The sequence below is a fragment of the Crocuta crocuta genome, unplaced genomic scaffold (assembly GCF_008692635.1).
Source record: "Crocuta crocuta isolate KB4526 unplaced genomic scaffold, BGI_CrCroc_1.0 scaffold409, whole genome shotgun sequence".
Classification (NCBI taxonomy): Eukaryota; Metazoa; Chordata; class Mammalia; order Carnivora; family Hyaenidae; genus Crocuta; species Crocuta crocuta.
In genome coordinates, this window is record NW_027528006.1 from 1,657,069 (window position 1) to 1,674,881 (window position 17,813).

Here is a 17,813-nt window from a genome sequence, read left to right on the forward strand (position 1 = left end):
TTTTTTTAATATTTTTATTTATTTCTAGGAGAGAGAGAGAGAGAGAGCGTGAGCAGGGGAGGGTCAGAGAGAGAGGGAGACACAGACTCCGAAATAGGCTCCAGGCTCTGAGCTGGCAGTCAGCACAGAGCCCGACGCGGGGCTCGAGCCCACGAACCGTGAGATCATGACCCAAGCGAAAGTTGGACGCTCAACCGACTAAGCCACCCAGGCGCCCCTGTATGTTAGTTTTTCATGGCTTGAGTTACTTTAGTAATAGATTATAGTTTATTTTAATATAAAACATTACTGATTTAATTTATTCTATAAGTATCTATCTGGCATTTTAGAGGTGTTATTCTACACCTTTTTCTACTTTTCTTTGTATAAGATTTGACCTCAGTAGTTTTCTTTTGCTTATTTTAATGTGAAATGCATCTTCCTTTACTTTTTGAAGAAGTTGTGGTTCAAAATAGCTTTTCTAAGTTCATAACTCCCTCCTCTGTGTTTTTCTTGTGTTAAAATTAGAATGTTGACTCATGAGATCTGGACTTTTTTTGTCTACTTCTGCTTTTTTCCAGTCCTTCTTTTTCCTTCATCTCTGTTGCACCTATCCTACCCCACTGGGAGTTGCTGTCTCCTTGGTGTGAAGTCATACGCTAGCAGGAGGTCTTGTCAGGTCAGCTTAGCAAGTCTCGGGCTAAACTGTATCTGCCACCTCATGTGGACACTGGAGTTTCCCTGCTATTGGAACGGGCCAAACCCCTCCCAGCGTCAGCTGCTTTTCTCCCATTAGCTGGCCTAACATGCTTTCCAAAGAATATCTTTGCCTGTTTAAGGGTTTTTCCTGTTGTCGGATTTACAGATGTCCTATTTCTTCCCTCTGCTTCATCCCATATGGATGTTGATGTCATGCAGTTCTTACGACTGTTCGTGTCACTCAGATCTCTCTTTTTTATTTTGACATTAATGGATATTACGGATTTCATTGTAAATCTTGTCTATGAGTTTGGGTTTTTGGCTGTCTCATCGTTATACCTATTTTTATGTTGAGATTTGGGGAGATTCATGAACTGTGATGCCATTGCCATTAGTTCCCCAGAATCTCCTTGATTTACTTTTGAACTACATGTTTAGTTACCATTTATTTATCTTTTCTCTACTTTATAGACTTTGAGTGACTTATGATATATTTATTGGCCTTTCTTTAATGCCCCTGCACTTAGGAAGTATTGTTTGTTGGAGCTGGTTTTGTTAGGTCAGTTTGAAAGACTCCTCAAGACAATATTCTGATAGAAGAATTGCAACTGTATTTTAATCATGTGTTCTTAAAATATACTTTTTCCATAGCTATAGAATTATTGTCTTAATCTACAGGTTCAAAATCTACTAATGCACTCTGAATATGCCTTTTTAAAAGTAAACCCTAGGCAATTTTGGTAGATCCTATTTTGTTTTTAATTTTCTAAGCAAGATAAAAAAGAAAAGATTTAAAAAGAGTACAAATATTGTTTTAGAAAATGAGAATCTTAGACTATGGGAAAAATTAGAATTGTATCTATTATATAAGAAATCTGGGAGAATTAGTATCATATTGAAATAAATTGTAATTTAAGGCATATACATTTTTTAAGTGCACAATTTCCTGGACTCACCATGCCTTCCATAGAGAAAATTATATACTACTATCCATACTTTAATATGTCTCCATTTTTCATGTTTCACTCTAAGATGATAATTTTCTTCACAGTTTCCCTTTAGAAAATCTTTATTAGTAGTAAACTGCTTAACTGCAGAAATTTAAATATTATTTACATTTTCGTTGTGTATTATACAGGTGCACTTTTGTGGAGAGGCATATTTATAGTTTTGGAGGATGGTTCTTAATAGAATTCTACCATTATTTTCTCTATTTCTTGTGAGCAATAACCATACCTTTCTTAGTTCAACAATAGGTAGGTCTGACTGTATCAAACACTGGACATAATATTATTGAGGGATTCACCAATGACAAAAACATAAAGTATCTCTACCCTGAAGGAATATACATTCAACAAACAAAAAATGAAGTAAATATATTACTCAGGCTGTGGTAAGTGCTATGAAAAAAGGGAATAGGATGATGTAAGAGAGTGTACCTGAGTGGGAGAAAGAACCCCTGAAGAGCGGACAAATGAGCTGAGATTTCGAGATGAAAATGAGCCAGTTTTTCAGTAAGCTGGGAAAAGGACACCAGGGGGATTTGGCAGCAGGTGCACCTGGCCAAAAAATGCTTAAAGGTACAAAGAACAGAAAGAAGAATGAGAAGCATGACTGCAGCTTAGGGCAAGAAGCCTAATCAGATGTAATTGGAGAGAGAGGCAAGAGCTAGATCATGCACAGTGCTAAAGGCATTCCAAGAAATTTTAATTCTGAAAGTGATAGGAAGCCATTAGAGAGGTAGAATTGAACACTGGTTGAGAATATAGTTCAAATCTCAGCTTTTCCAAGTATGAATTCTGTGACTTTGGGTTACTTATTTTTGCTTTTTTGGTTTCCTCATTTTTAAAATAGAGATAATAATAATTTTTGTTCTTGTCTTCGTTGAGAAGATTGACTTTAAAAATTCATATAAAATATTTTCAGGTTTGCCTGGCATGAAATAAGACATCAATAACTGAAAGCTATCCCTGTAGTCAGAGGGTGCTAAATAAGAAATTGATATTCAGAGTAAAGGTAACTCTGGCTACTTTACTGAGAATAGACTGAATGAGTAGAAAGCTAGTGTGGGAGAAGGGAAGCTTGTTAAATGTGTGCTGCGGTATTTCAAGATGGTGGCTGAAAAGATAGAGCAAAAGGAATTAAGAGGTCTATTTTTTTTAATGATTATTTATTTTTGAGAGAGAGAGAAAGAGACAGAGCATGAGTAGGGGAGAGGCGGAGAGAGAGGGAAATACCTAATCCAAAGCAGGCTCCAGGTTCCACACTGTCAGCACAGAGACTGACACGTGACTCAAACTCATGAACTGCAAGATCATGACCTGAGACAAAGTCGAACTCTTAACCAACTGAGCCACCCAGGCACCTCAAGGGGTCTATTTTGAACTTAATAAGGGTGAGAAGCATTGGGGGAGTTATTTCCTGTGAAGACATCAAATAAGCCATTAGACATGTCTGAAACTCAGGAAAGACATGTGGTTGAAGGTATACATTTGGAAGCCAGTTAAAGCAGTGGAATTGGATATATTTACCTACAGACAGTTTAGACAGGAAAGGGGCCTTCGACCTATGGTATAGGATCTATAATTATTTTTTGTTGTTTTTGCTAGTAAAACTTGTCAAGACACAGTTGTTAACTTATTTGAGGAGGCAACAGGTTGGGATTTATATTGGGCCAAAACTTATGCATCTTCACAGATTTCATCCAGCACCTCTGTTTTTCTCTCATGGACTTCACCTCATCCACACTGGGTCAAGACTCCACTATTAGACCTGAGGTCATGTCTCCTTCCTAAGAGTCCTGTTAAAGGCTAGGTAGGACAGCCACATGTGGGGAGGAGTTATAGTTTCCCATGGAGTGATCATTGGCCAATTGGAGCCGAGAGATAAAAAGGAGTTCTGTGGGTAAATTACTTCCTTTTATCTCTCCAGTGGACCATTGCAATTTTTTCTCAATGCCTCTTTAAAAAGTCCCCAGTATCTGGCAAACAGAAATGTCCTGTGACTTGCTGTTTGTGCTTATGGCTTCTGACAAGATGATAACCAGTACTGGAAATCTTCGCAACAAAGTACTTCACATATTTTCTTAACTTGCTTCCCTTTTTCCTCATTCTCACTAGTCTGGGCTGAAATGTAATCAATAAAATATTGCTTTTAAGTTTGCCTCACACTCTGATTTCTGTAGGACTTAGATTAAAACAGAATTCCTGAGAAATGAAGATGATGCCAACACCTAAAGATGTATGTATGTGATGGTGATTACATCTCTATGCCCTTGTAGTTTGGATGATTAGCTTTTCATCTCTTTGGTCATTATTCTAATATTGTTTTCCATATTTTCCTTCACATTTGATTTTGTTATAGTTTCTCATGGATATATTATAGATAGTGGTATTTTCTTTATTGGGAGGCAAAAAAATGTGAAAATGATACTTTACTTCTTAAAAGTGATATTAGCAGCCATTGATTTTTCAGCGCCTAGTTCTAGTAATTCAGTGGGTGTTGCAAAATGATAACATTCTGTCTTTCCTCATTTATTTGCAGGAATATTCTATAAAGCAAAATTTACCTTATCACCATTTGTTTACCCATTGGTCACAGATTACACATGAAAAGATGGAAAGTGTTTGTCTACCTTTATTTATTAGTTCTCAAAATAAATAGTTCCCCTAACATAATCTGGAGTTGACCAATTAGATGTTTATTTTTTGAGTTATTGTGAAATCAAGGATCTAAGCATATTTGATGTGTTTTGTTATTCTACCATTAGTATCCATAGTAATATTCAAGTCCCCTATCTTTAGCCACTGAAAATTCCTTTCAGTTGGCTCTTCTGTTTTTTTGACATGCCCCTAACTTAGTCATACATTTGTACATTGTTCTGGTTAGGTTTTTTTTTTTTTTTTTAGAATTCATGGGAGTCTGCTTTTAACCTTTCCATGAACATCTTTTATTGATCTGCTATGGTATTCTGAAAATCCTTCTCAGTTTTAGCTGTTCTCAGATGGCTTTACTGAGCTACCAATAAAAAAAGTATTGTTTATTTTGGAGTTTTCAGGCTTATAAAACAAGGCAACAAACCTCTTCTTTCTATTCTAGCATGTTTTACTGGGGCCTGTGGTTGCCAGAGAGTTTGGGTTTCTCCATGGGGAGAAAGAAAAGGTCTGGGGTAAGGGAAAAACTTGGCTGATAGTTAAAAGTTACATTTTTCCACTTAAAATATTTCACATATTTTTCATGTTGCTGTTCTATATTATATATAATTCAGATATCAACCTTGCAAAAAGTATCAGAGATTGTATTTGACCATGAGTAACTGAAACCTAAAATAAGCAGTGGATTAAACAAATTTATTTTCTCAAATGAAAACTGAAGTAGGTAGTCCATGGTTGATTATACCCTTTACTGGGCTTTTTCTAGTTTTCTTTTCAGCCATTCTTAGCAAATAGCTTCACTCTATGCTTTTCTCTCCATGATGACAAGATATCTTCCCCAATTCTTGCATCATGTCTATGATCCAGGCAAGAAAAAGGGGTAGGGAAAATGGTGAAGGCAAAGGGTCACACCAGCTCGATCTGTTCTCTCCGAAAGAACCTTCATCGCAAATCAACCCTATGATTTCACTGACTACTGTTGGGTCACTTATTTCTTATTGATGACTCAGCTAAAAGGCTGATAAAGTGGGTTTGTTCATTTGGTTTCTCTTTAGCTGGGGATATCCCACTATACCAAACTTAAAGGGGTTTTATCAATAAGGATGAAGGGACCATTTTATTTTTAGGACCCAGGCTAAAAATCTGCATCTTATTTAATATATGAGAAAAATGTATCAAAGGGAATTAAAGTAACTTTGCAGAGGTTCACAAATCTGGGGAAACAGTAAAGCTGAAAATTAGTCTACTGGCTACAGTGTTGGTTCTCATTTCTACATCAGTATGAATAGGCAGGGTTTAATTATGATGATCTTTTTTCCTTCCTCTTTGCAGTTTTCACATGTGCCTGGAACCCTATCTTTATTTTAAAAGATTACATTTTTAGTACTGAAAGTTTTAAAGTGATTTTGCATATTCTGCTCTGTTTCTTGTGTTAACTTGTACATTAGGAAGGTTGAAAGATGCTATTCCCATGATTTAGGTTAAGAAATTAGGATTATGATTTTAAATGACTTGTCCGAGATCATGCAACTAGGTAATGGTGAGTTCAGGGCCTAAATCTAGACCCTCTGATTCCTGTTTAAGTCACCACTTGATATACTACATGGTCTTGAGATGGTCTTTTATCCTATGGCGATTGTACCCCAAATTTAATTGTGAGGAGTTCTTTATATTTTCAAAATTTATGAGTGCTCTGTAGGAGAGTAGTTGTACTTTTAGTACAAACTGTTAACATTTGAAACAAAATAATTAAAATGCACTATATCTTCTGTAATATAAATTTTGAAAAATATTTTCACATTAGAATCTATATTCCAGTGAATAAAAATTTTTAATAATGTTATTACTTCTGTGTACCTTTTGTGTGTCAGACCCTGCTCTTTATCTTTATTATGTATTAAATCTGCCAAAAATTCATTTCAAAGGATCAGATGTCTAAAGTTTCATTCCATGTAGTATTGGGATTGGAATTCAAGTCCAAGTCTGTTTGACTGCAAAGCCTATTAGCCTCATGTGCTCAGGTATGTGTGAGATACTATATTTACTGAGTATACATGAAGTATACATAAATTGCTTAGCTCATAAAATTTGGAGCTTCTTGCTCTGTACTGACAGCATATCTAGTAGGTCATAAATTGAGTATTAGGGGTAAGTGGCTTAATGCCTTGGTATTATTAATATTCAGGAAGTGTTGCTTAACTCAGAATAATGAAAGATTTACATGCCTTCCATGAAATGATGCTTAATGTAAGGTATGGGGTTTATCCGTCAAAAGGAATACACCAAGGTTAGGTAGATCTGTCTCAAAATGTTTTCAAGGTCCTAAGTAAAGACAAGTGATTTTATTTTTACTAATTTTGCTGTAAAAAGGAATGTCTTACAAGAATCTATGAGAAACTTAGGAGCCCAAGAAAACAACTCTTTAGGAGAAACCTAGGTTTAGAAAGGCAAGCTAAGGTACTGAGATGAAGAATAGACTGTGACTTGCATTATTAAGTTAGAGGAATGTGCTTTCCAAGATCTACTTGTCTTTAATTTTAGGATTAACATATGTGGTATGAGTCTTAGGTAATGTGCTTGAGCTCCAAACACACATAGGAAAATCAGTGTCATGACTAAAATTACACCTCATTTCCCCAAGCAGAAACTGAATGGCTTCAAGTTGTTAGTTATGTTACCATTTGAGAAAAATGTATCTTTGTGAAATGTACCTTCCCTCCCTCAAATGTTTTTTTTTTGTTTTCTGAATCTATTAGGGAGACTACTTAGAATAGTTGTCTTTTATGAGCTGGCATGTAAATAATTAATTCAAAAAGCCCTATCGGTGTACCTGTACAGGATCAGAATTTGAGAATGAAATGAGATTAGGTGAACAGTTGTTTTACAAGGAAATAGAGATATATCAGTTAACAAGGACATTGTTATTTACATAAAATTTGAACCTCTGTACACTTAGATTTGAGCACTGCCATGAGACATTCAAGCTGAAAAGACCTGTCAGGTAAGCAGATGATCAAAGTAGATACACAGAAGAAGTGAACTCATTAAATTATACATGGATACATGTCTGCTTAGTCATTGGCATATCAATACCAATTCACTTCTTGATTGAAAACCAAGACAATAAAATCATGATCCCAGCAATCGTATAGGTAAGAATTTTGTATGTATAAATTATAATGTTACATTTAACTGAATGATTGGAAAGTTGAACTTAATTTGACTTTAGCAGAGGTCTGTAAGGGAAAGAAGCTATTCAAAAATTTTTCCTCTGATCTAACTCATCCAGAAAGATCTGAGGGATATCATCTCATGGAACATATGTGTTAATAGGGAGAGAAGACTAAACGTGCGTATATGTTTATTGGTTGTGTGTTTATAACACTTGTCACCCTATTCTTTCGTTAGTTTCACAGCATCTTCGATGAACAGTACTTTTCAAATGTTCTCCATTTTCTGGGCATAACAGACATGTCTTGTACTCAGGCATTACTTTTTAAATGTATGTCATGCTTAATAAAATTTTTAAAAAGTGGGGGGCGCCTGGATAGCTTAGTTGGTTAAGCATCCGACTTTGGCTTAGGTCATGGTCAAGTGGTTCATGGGTTCTAGCCCTGCATCAGACTCTGTGCTGACAGCTCAGAGCCTGGAGCCTGCTTCAGATTCTGTATTTCCCTGTCTCTCTACCCCTTCCCCCATACTCTGTCTCTCAAAAATGAATAAACATTAAAAACATTAATAAAAGTGTGCCATGCAAACTAAATTCTGTCAAACATACATATAACTAGTTCAAATCCTGTAATGAATTGCTTATTTCAAACAGACCACTTAGGAATGAGTGGGGGACCTGAGAATGTAAACTGTGAAAGATAAAACTCTTTATAGCTTACAAATAATCACTGTGGCTTACAGTCACACTATGTGTCCTTAAGATGGCCAGCATGTGATTTATACACACTCATCCCACCATCTAACCCTTGTGCATACTTCTTTTTCAGATCACATCAGGAAAAGTTTGCTTCATTAAAATTTGTTCTTGAAGGCAATGGCCTGACAGTTGTCTAATTTTCGAGAGACTTAGGCCTGTTTTCTTTCATATTCAATATTTGTCATAATAATTACCTTCTTTTATAGTTTAGTCTCTTTGCAGCTCAGTTATTAAAAATAAAATCCCCAAACAATTTGCTCTTCCAATATTTGCTTTTGAAAATTAACAATCTTTTAGGATAACTGTAAAAGTAAAAATATTTTGTCCCATTAGTATAACATGCATATTTATTCCATTAATATAACATGCATCTTAGGCCCTTTCTCTAAATATGACTAATAAGAGAAATGTTTCCACAGATTGATCTTTGATGATAAGTTTCCCTGTACATGTGTGGTCATTAATTATATGAAGGAAAAAAAGAAAAACAAGAATTTTAGGTGTAGGTATAAATGTAGGGATCAATTAAAACTAGTTTAATTTCTCATGTAATATGTATGATGATAGAGATTTATAGAGTTTATTTGACTTAACTCATAGTCGTATGTTCACTGGCATGGCTAGGCTTCCCAGTCTGTTAACCTTCAGACTAAACTGAGATAAAACTTTTACCCATAATTTATAATGTAATTTAACAGTAAGTCCTTTTGAAATAGATATGAAGCCAAATAATCAGTTGAGAAAGAGAGAGTAGTATTGGTTTCAGAATGGTTAAATTATTTCCAACATATGTAAATGATTTATATAAAAAGTTGCCCTTTGAATAAGCCTTCAGATCAGAAATATCCAATAAATATTTGTTCCCTTAAAGGATCTGAACTGAACCTGAAATGTTAATATCACAAGAGTTGAAATGCTCTTTCTATTTTAGAAAAAGCAATTATGGGAACTCATAGACATTCTCACTCTTTTGATATCAACTTATAATTATTTACAGTTTGATTATCTTCTGTGGGAAATGTGAAATTCCTTACTCTCCTGATGTTCTGCTTTTTCTTATTTGTTACTCATTAGCACCTGTCCTAGAGAGAGAGAAAGAGTAAGGAACAGAGCTGAAGCTCCAGGCAGTCAATGTTTTTACTTGTTAATAATAATCCTAAACACAGAAGAGGAAAGGTAGAAATAAGATTTTATCATCCTCAATGCATTTAGATGTGACTCACTGCAAAGGACATAGAAAACAAGGAATAATGCTTCACAAATCCTTTGCTTAGGATATCATGCAATTGTTAAATAAAGTGGTCCATTATCTCTTTAGCTCATTAATCATAAATAACAACACATATTTTCTGTTTTACAAGTCACACTTAACTTTCTGCTTTTCATCATTTACACTGTTGTCACAATGTCCCTTTAAGGTAATCAGACAGGTACCAATATCTTGTTTTGTACAGATAAAATAGCTAAAGTTCAGAGAGGTTATTTTTCAAGGTCACATGCTTGGAAAATCATCAAACTAAGAGTCTTATGACTCCTAAAGTCCTTAAAACTTGGACTATTTGTTTTGTTCTATTCAATCCCCACACTTAAAACAGGTAGTTTAGGTGGGAAATGAATCATTTATGTTTTTGTGGAGCACATTTTTATAAAAATTATTATAGTAACTACAAAAAAGTTATTTGTGTTTGCCTAATTTAATGCACTTAGCAAAAAAATATTTTGAGAATTGTTTGTTCTGGCTTGTTTGTGTGCATGTTTAATGTTTTATTAAAAGTAGATTTGGGGTGAATATTGTATGTGGGCCTTCCATGGATAGTTCAGCCATTTCTATTCAAACATCTGTCTCCAAATTGTAAGGTTTTAGAGAAGTGTCTGAATAATGTTATATTATTCTCTGGAGCATTTAGCGGATTGTGTGGCACACAGTAGATTTGCAATATATATATGAAGGAAATACATTAAAGAATGAACAAGTAGATGGCTTGGGAATCTTGAGAAAGTAAAAATAATTATATACTTTGGAGGTGNTATATATATATATATATATATAAATAAATGTATGGTAAATATACACCATACAGGAGGACTGAAATTTTGAATGAAGAAGAATCACTGTCTCGAGCTGTCTTTAGGACTTGGTTGATTATCCTGGGAATAAATATAAATGCAAAACTAATTCCAAATAATTTTAAGATATGTCATTAAATGAGGGTTTGCCAGTCCTCTTTATTACGGTGCTCAGAGTCAAAATACAGTTGATATATAGACAAGTAGATCTAGAAAAAAATACATATAACCATTTTGGTTTGGAGCAATCACTTTTCCTGGGCCACTTTCTCCATAGAAACCTAGATAAATTCAGAGAAACAAAATGTATCTCCCAACTATAACTTTTATTAAAAGTTGGGTTCTATTTATGAAAAGAATTGAATGAATTTATATCATACATTCACGGCAACTGAGAAAATTATTATCATCACTTTGAGACTGAGAGGAACTTGAATTGTTTCTTGAACCTTAAGGATAGAAACTAGGGGTTGAGTATCCTCAGATAATGACCCTTGGATAAAGGATATTATTGTTAGTGTTTCAGCGAACCGAGCTGGACAGCAGAGCTTGGTCTTGGTCTTGAGGGTAAGCCACAACTAAAACCCAGCCTTAGCAAAATAAGAGAGATGAAAGAGCCAGTAGCTCACTTTCTTTAGGTGGGAATTCATCAGCAGGAGAAAAATGGGTATGTTCTATATAAGAATATGTGTCTCTACAGTAATTTTTCACAAAGAATAAAGGACCAACAATCTTACTAATGCAAATAATAGCTACTCCTGAGTAAACTGCTAAAAATGCACCAACAAGCTGAAAGTTTTGGTTTTTTGTTATTATTATATCTATGTTCTGATTTTTTACTAAATAGCTATGTTAGCTCTTCTCTAACTTTTAGCAGTTATTTCTTCTTTTCCTTCTATGTACATGGAATACTGTTATCCACTTTTACAATCCATTTTTTAGATTTGTGTATTCTGCCAGGATCTTACCCATCTTTGTATTTCTCACCTTATTCCACAAATCCTTGAACAGAGTTGGTATCAAAAATATGTTTGCTGAATAAAGAATGACTGAAGGGAGCAGAGTGCATAAGACAGGGCTAGGAGAATGGTTAAGTAATATTTAAGACCATGTTTAAATATGATTTTTGCATTTTCAGAGATCAAATAGAACCAGAAAATTTGAGCTTAAAGAGAGCATAAAAATCATTTGGTTCAATCTTATCATTGTAGCTGTGAAAGTAGGAATCTCAGGGTATTTGATCTAATTTAAAAGAACAACTTAGTGGGAAAAATATTCCAATACTGGGCTCTTTTTTCCCCAGCAATTTACTCATTTAACTTAATCAAATCTATAGTTTAGATAGAGTTTCACATTTATCTTCATGTTGAAGCAGAGAATATTGAGGTTTGTGCACATAATGAGATTCTCACACTTAAGATGCATTCAAATAACCCGAAGGCTTATTAAAACACAGACTTCTGGGACCCACCGTCATAGTTTGATTTGGGGCAGATCCACAAATCTACATTTATATCCTGTTCTCAGATCTTGCAGATGCATCCAGGAATAATGCCTTGAGGAACAAGCTAGAGTATGATTTTCTGTTGGGAAGGAGGAGAGGGAGAGTGTCACCTTCTAGATGGAAAAAAAGGACTGCTTGTGTGACATTTCTTGTTTTTCTCTTTTTATCCCCTTATGCCCCTCTGGAGGTGGAGTGACTTATGTAAGGGGTAAATGTGGGAAGGTGGGTTCGGCAGGATTCTTCCTCTCAGGGTGGTCGAATTACAGACTAAAGGTTATTCTACTGTTCTTTAGGAGCTCACCCCTTCTAGGGAATATTTGCTAGGATTGACAGGCTGAATGGGAAAGTTAGTTCTGTTCACGTATTGATGAGCCGTATTCACTACTGTGAGTAGAGCACACCCTAATGTTTGACTTCTCAGGAAGAAGGATAATGTTTTGGATCTCTAGATTGACTCTTGGTTTTATTTCTTAATAAAACAGAAGTTAAAGAAGAGTTTAATTTATTTCGGGCCTCTTCAGAAGATTCCTTTCCTCGGATGCAGGGAAATTTGTTATAAATAGCTCAAGTATGTCAGGCTATTACATTCACTTATATATTCTCTTAAAAAGTTTTAAGTATCTTGATGAATATCTTAACAGCAGTTTCTAGATATTTAATCATCCCCCAACAATCCTAGACTTTCAGTTTCATATTCTATTAAAGAAAGAATCTGAGGCCTTATCGCCTGGAAGTACTTGAGCTCTCTCTCTGGAATAAATCAGTATAATCTGCAGTCCAACTTCTACTTGCCAAATATAAAAAAAGTTATGGATATCATATTACATTATTTGCAATAAGTCAAACCTGGAGTACAACACTTCTTTTTTAATATCTTGTAATGTAAATAATCTGCACAGATTTATATTTATAGAAACAAAGTTTTCCCATGTTTACATTTTGTTAATATTTAAAAACAAATGAAACAAAAGTACATGAGTGCATTCTTATTTTAAAAAGAAAGAAAAAAAACACTTTCTATGAGGGTGTTACTCTTTATGAACCCATTCTTCTTTCCAGAGGCCAAAACTATTATAAGTTTGCTGGGAATCTTTCCAAATTTGTTATATGTTTAGCTGCATAATTTTTTTGTATTTTTATTTAAATGATGATGAGGCATATATTTTTTTCTGGATTTTGAAATTTTATTTGATATAATATTTAATATATAAATATGTAATACCAAATAGTGTATTTAAATATCTGAATAAGCTGTGAAGCATAATAATAAAACACTTATCAAAGAGTCATATCTGGAGAATTAGAATATTATTAGTACCAGTGAAGCTACTTGCATATAACACTCTCCTGTTACTAGTTACCGCCTAGTTAGCTGCTATCCTGAATTTTGTCTTCTGTTTTCTCCTGGGTTTGAAGATCATTTTCATCACGTATGTACGTATTTCTAAACAATATGCTGTTTAGTTCTGAAGTTTGTAAAAGTGGTGTTATAGCATAAAAAGCCTTCTGCAAACTTATTTCTTGATACTCCGCATTCTATGCTTTGTTCATATTGTTGCACAGTTACGTTTTATTCATTTTTACTGCTCTGTCTACTGAAAGTTTTGTCCTATTGAATAATATGTAGGTTTTAATAGTTTTGATTTATAATGAACCATACCACCATGAATATTCATATATGTTTCTGGTTCACCTGTGAATGAGTTTGTTTAGGGTACAAGATTAGAAGTGCAGTTTTCTGAGCTGGAGGGAATATTTATCTTTGGCTTTACAAAACAATGCTGAGCTATTTTCCAAAGCAGCTATAGCAATTTATAGCCTTATGAACATTGGATAAAAGTTCCCAGTGCTCCACATCCTTGTTACTGCTTGATACTTCAGTAACCATTCTGTTATAAATCAAGTTTCTGGGATCAATATTGTCTTTTGTTGCAGTAATCATTTCTCTTTCTGTAAACCACAGCCACCTCTCCTAGTTGCTATAGCTATAAGTAAGGCTTGATATATGGTAGAACAACTTCACTTGCCTTGATTTTCTTTTTCAAGGCATCTTGATTATATCGCGGTTTTGCTCTTTTATATACAATTTAGAATCAGCTTGCAAAATTCCTCAAATATCATTTCTGGATACTTTTGGATATTTTGAATCTAAAGATCAGATAGGGGAGAACTGATATCTTTAAATACTTGGACTTTTCATCTATAAACATGCTATAATTTTCTCTGATTCCTCTTCCCCAAACTAGATTTCAAGATGCAGTGTACAAATTTGTATGCAAACAAATAGCATTGTCTTACTGCTTGATTCAAAAAATTCTTATTCTTTTGCTGTGAGTGACTAACCCAGTGATTATTATAAACATAATGACCAGCTAACACCTGCATGGGTATCAGTGTCAGATTATCCATGGAACAGAAAACAGCTTGTCCTTGCAAATAAGCTATTTACCAATAAGCTATTTGCAAATAAGCAGTAGTGGGGAGAAGATGGCCAGCTAGGAAAAGAAAGAACAGAGCTGAGGCCTCAGAAAGAATTAGAGTATTCTGCTTGTCCTCATCCCAGAGAAATAAGAATGAGAGAGCAAAATATCTGAAGTAATGACAACATCTAATTTAATACAGGAGCAACAGAGTTGTGAGAAGATGGAACTTTGCTGTCTTAGAGCTGAGTAGAACTACTTACTGTTACTTTCAGTATGAAAATAGAGGATTTAAAGAAGTCAGAATTATGCAGGTGATTAGATTACATCAAGGTCACACCTTAAGATCCCCACAGATGCCTTGGCTAACTACCAGCATATGCTTGTCCTAAAGGGACAGATATTAGCTGCCAGGTGAACCAGTGGGTAAAATGTCAGTGACTGTCTATGATTTTTCTTTGCCCTTCACTTTCACAGCACTGTCTAACCTACTTTATACATTTTATGTAACTTTGTAATTTTTTATTCACTTAAAAATACAAAGAAAGTAAAATGCCTATGTTAAATTGTTACAATGATTTATCTTCAGTTTTAGAGACTCAAGACACCGAAGCTTTTCTATCATTCTCTTATCAAATCCCAAACAAGGTTATTGATCATTCTGTTCCCAATGAGTACCATTCAGCAAGAGCATTTCTGCATTACTTACACTACTGGCCCCTGGATCTTATGATTTCCTTCTCAAAACTTATTTTTTTATGTGCATGAAATGTGACTACACATACACACACACACACACACACACACACACAATATGGCACTGACCCTTCATCATACATTGATTGTATGACTAGCATGTATTTTACTGATTTCAGTATGATCTTTTACCACTTAATTTTTCTGTTTCATGACTCGATGTTTGGCCTGATGGTTTTATTTAAGGTTAGTCAAGCCATGCCTGATTTTCTACTATTGAAGTTCTAGAAAGCATAAATAGTCCATTATCTTTGGTTTGAAATGGAAGTTACAGGGCAGAGAAAATAGCCCATTTTGGCTTTAGGAACATAGTGTAAAAAAGCACTGAAGTGTTGTTTCAAAACAATATTACTACAACATAAAGCAAACCTTGTCTCCAGTGTGTTTACCAGTGGCAGTAATGTCTCCAGTGTGTTTACCAGTAACAGTACCTGATACCTTAGCAATATTAACCATAGGAGTGCTAGAAGCAGCATAAGTTTACCTTTGCATGTACCATTTCCCCATGATGAAACTCAGCAAAGAAAGACATTCTTCTTTGTAATTTCTTACAAAAAAGGGTAAAATGTTAAACAAGAAGAAGAAAAGTCACCCAATGTGCACTACTAGCTGTCTTCTTTCCATAAGCATATAGTTATAAATAAGCTTTTGAGATCATATAACATATTCTATTTGGCTTGACCTATAAGCGTCATTTTTTAAAGGTTTAGTCATTTTTCTGAGACACAGAGAGACAGAGCATGAGGTGGGGAGGGGCAGAGAGAGAAGGAGACACAGAGTATGAACCAGGCTCTAGGCTCCAAGCTGTCAGCACAGAGCCTGATGCAAGGGTCGAACTCATGAACCACAAGATCATGACCTGAGCCCTAGTCAGACGTCCAACTGACTGTGCCACCCAATATCATTTTTAAAAGAGTTAATTCAGCAAGAATTCTTCAGAGATGTACCATTAGGATGGGATAGTGATAGTTGTTTTCAGCAAATTGAGGAAAAATTAAGAACTCTTGATCTTTATTTTACTCTGTTAATTAATAGATGATCCAACATTGTTGAAGGAGAAGCCGAATTGACCTAATATTTCTTTAAAGATGGAATATATGTTGGGGTTATGCGGAATGGTATTAAAACACAGAAAGAAATATGCTACTATGTCAGATATGGCATACATGTAGTCATTTTGACAGTTCAAAGAGGGGGAGAGCCTGTGGGATCTGTAGACCTTAAAGGAAGGAGGGGTAAGGAGAGGGTTGCTCAAAGGGAGGTAGATAAGTGATGTGTGGAGAGAAGGAAGTCTGGAGAGAAGAGTATAAAAGTATTAAAAAATCATCATGTTACCTCTGAAAAATATGGTATCAGTTAGGCTGGAGCACTGGGTCATGTTGGCGAAGAAAAGGATAGGTTCCTGCAGGGGGCCCCTGGGTGGCTTAGTCAGTTAAGCCTCCAACTTTGGCTTAGGTCATGATCTGGTGGTCAGTGGGTTTGATCCCCACATGGGACTCTGCTGACAGCTCGGAGCCTGTAGACTGCCTCAGATTCTGTGTCTCCCTCTCTCTCTGCTCCTCCTTACTCATGCTCTGTCTCTCTCAGAAATAAATTTTAAAAAAGAAAAAAAAAAGGAAAGAAAGGATAGCTTCCAGAAGAAAACCCCGATATCCAGGCTCTGAAATTTGAGTGAATCAGCCAAAAGACAAGAAAGTTTTGTTTGTTTACTTGTTTTTCTCTTTAGAGCTTCTGATCCACACAAGGAAAAACTAATCAACAACATTTACTACTCGGTCTTCTGCTTTTCCTTTCCAGCTCACTGGCTGTCTGGAAAGTTTCCCGGGTGGACACTTTTCAGACCTGGAGCACCTTGCTAAGATTATTCCTTGCTCTTGGAAGACTTACTTTGACTGACTAGGTTTGAGGCACTGACCTATCTAGCTAACCTTATTTCTAACCTTTATTTTTATCCCTTTCTGCCTGGTTAGCATACTCCCAAATTCTGCATCTGAAGTCCATCAGTAAACCTTTCATATGAGTTTAAGAAACATTTGCTATAGGAAACTAAAGACAAAGGGGGTGGAGAGAAAATTCTATAGATATTATGTAGACATGAAGCCTTTTCTAGTCTTAGATTTATTTCCTTGCCTTTGCATGTCCTTAAGAGTAGGTTTACAAATTAAAGGCACTGGTCTGTTTTAGTTCATTGTTGGATCATATCACACACTTTTAGTTCCTTTAGGATATTCCTATTTTATTAGCATGCTGTTACCCCTTGAAGATTTAAATTAGTAGAGACTTGGTACAAGCATGTTGGACTGGTTAATTGAAATGTTTCTCATCTTATCACTTACTCAGTAATTATTATCTGCCCTATGGTATTTCCGTTGTCATATAGCAACACATGTTATTTGGAAATGCAGGAGCTTACTGGAAAGGCCGTATAAGGAAGTACTAATAGGCTCCAAATTCTAATTTTTCAGTGGATTTAACTAGTTACAAATTTGTCAGTCATAAATGCTCATTCACATAAATACAGACATACATGCTTCTATGAAGGTACATTCTAGTTATTATTTGGTGCCCCAGTGGCTATCCTGACTTATATAGCCAAGTGAGAACATTGCAAGAAGTATAGGAAGGAAACAAAGGCAGTAGTGAGAGAATACAGAAAGGATTGACACAGTATTAACCAGGGAAGACAGCAAGATATTTGAGAAACCAAAGAAACAGAGGGAAAGAGGGTGGGTATATGGATGTGGGTAAAAAAGATGGGCATGGCATATGTGGGCAGGAGTAAATCCTAGATTCTGAAATACATGCTT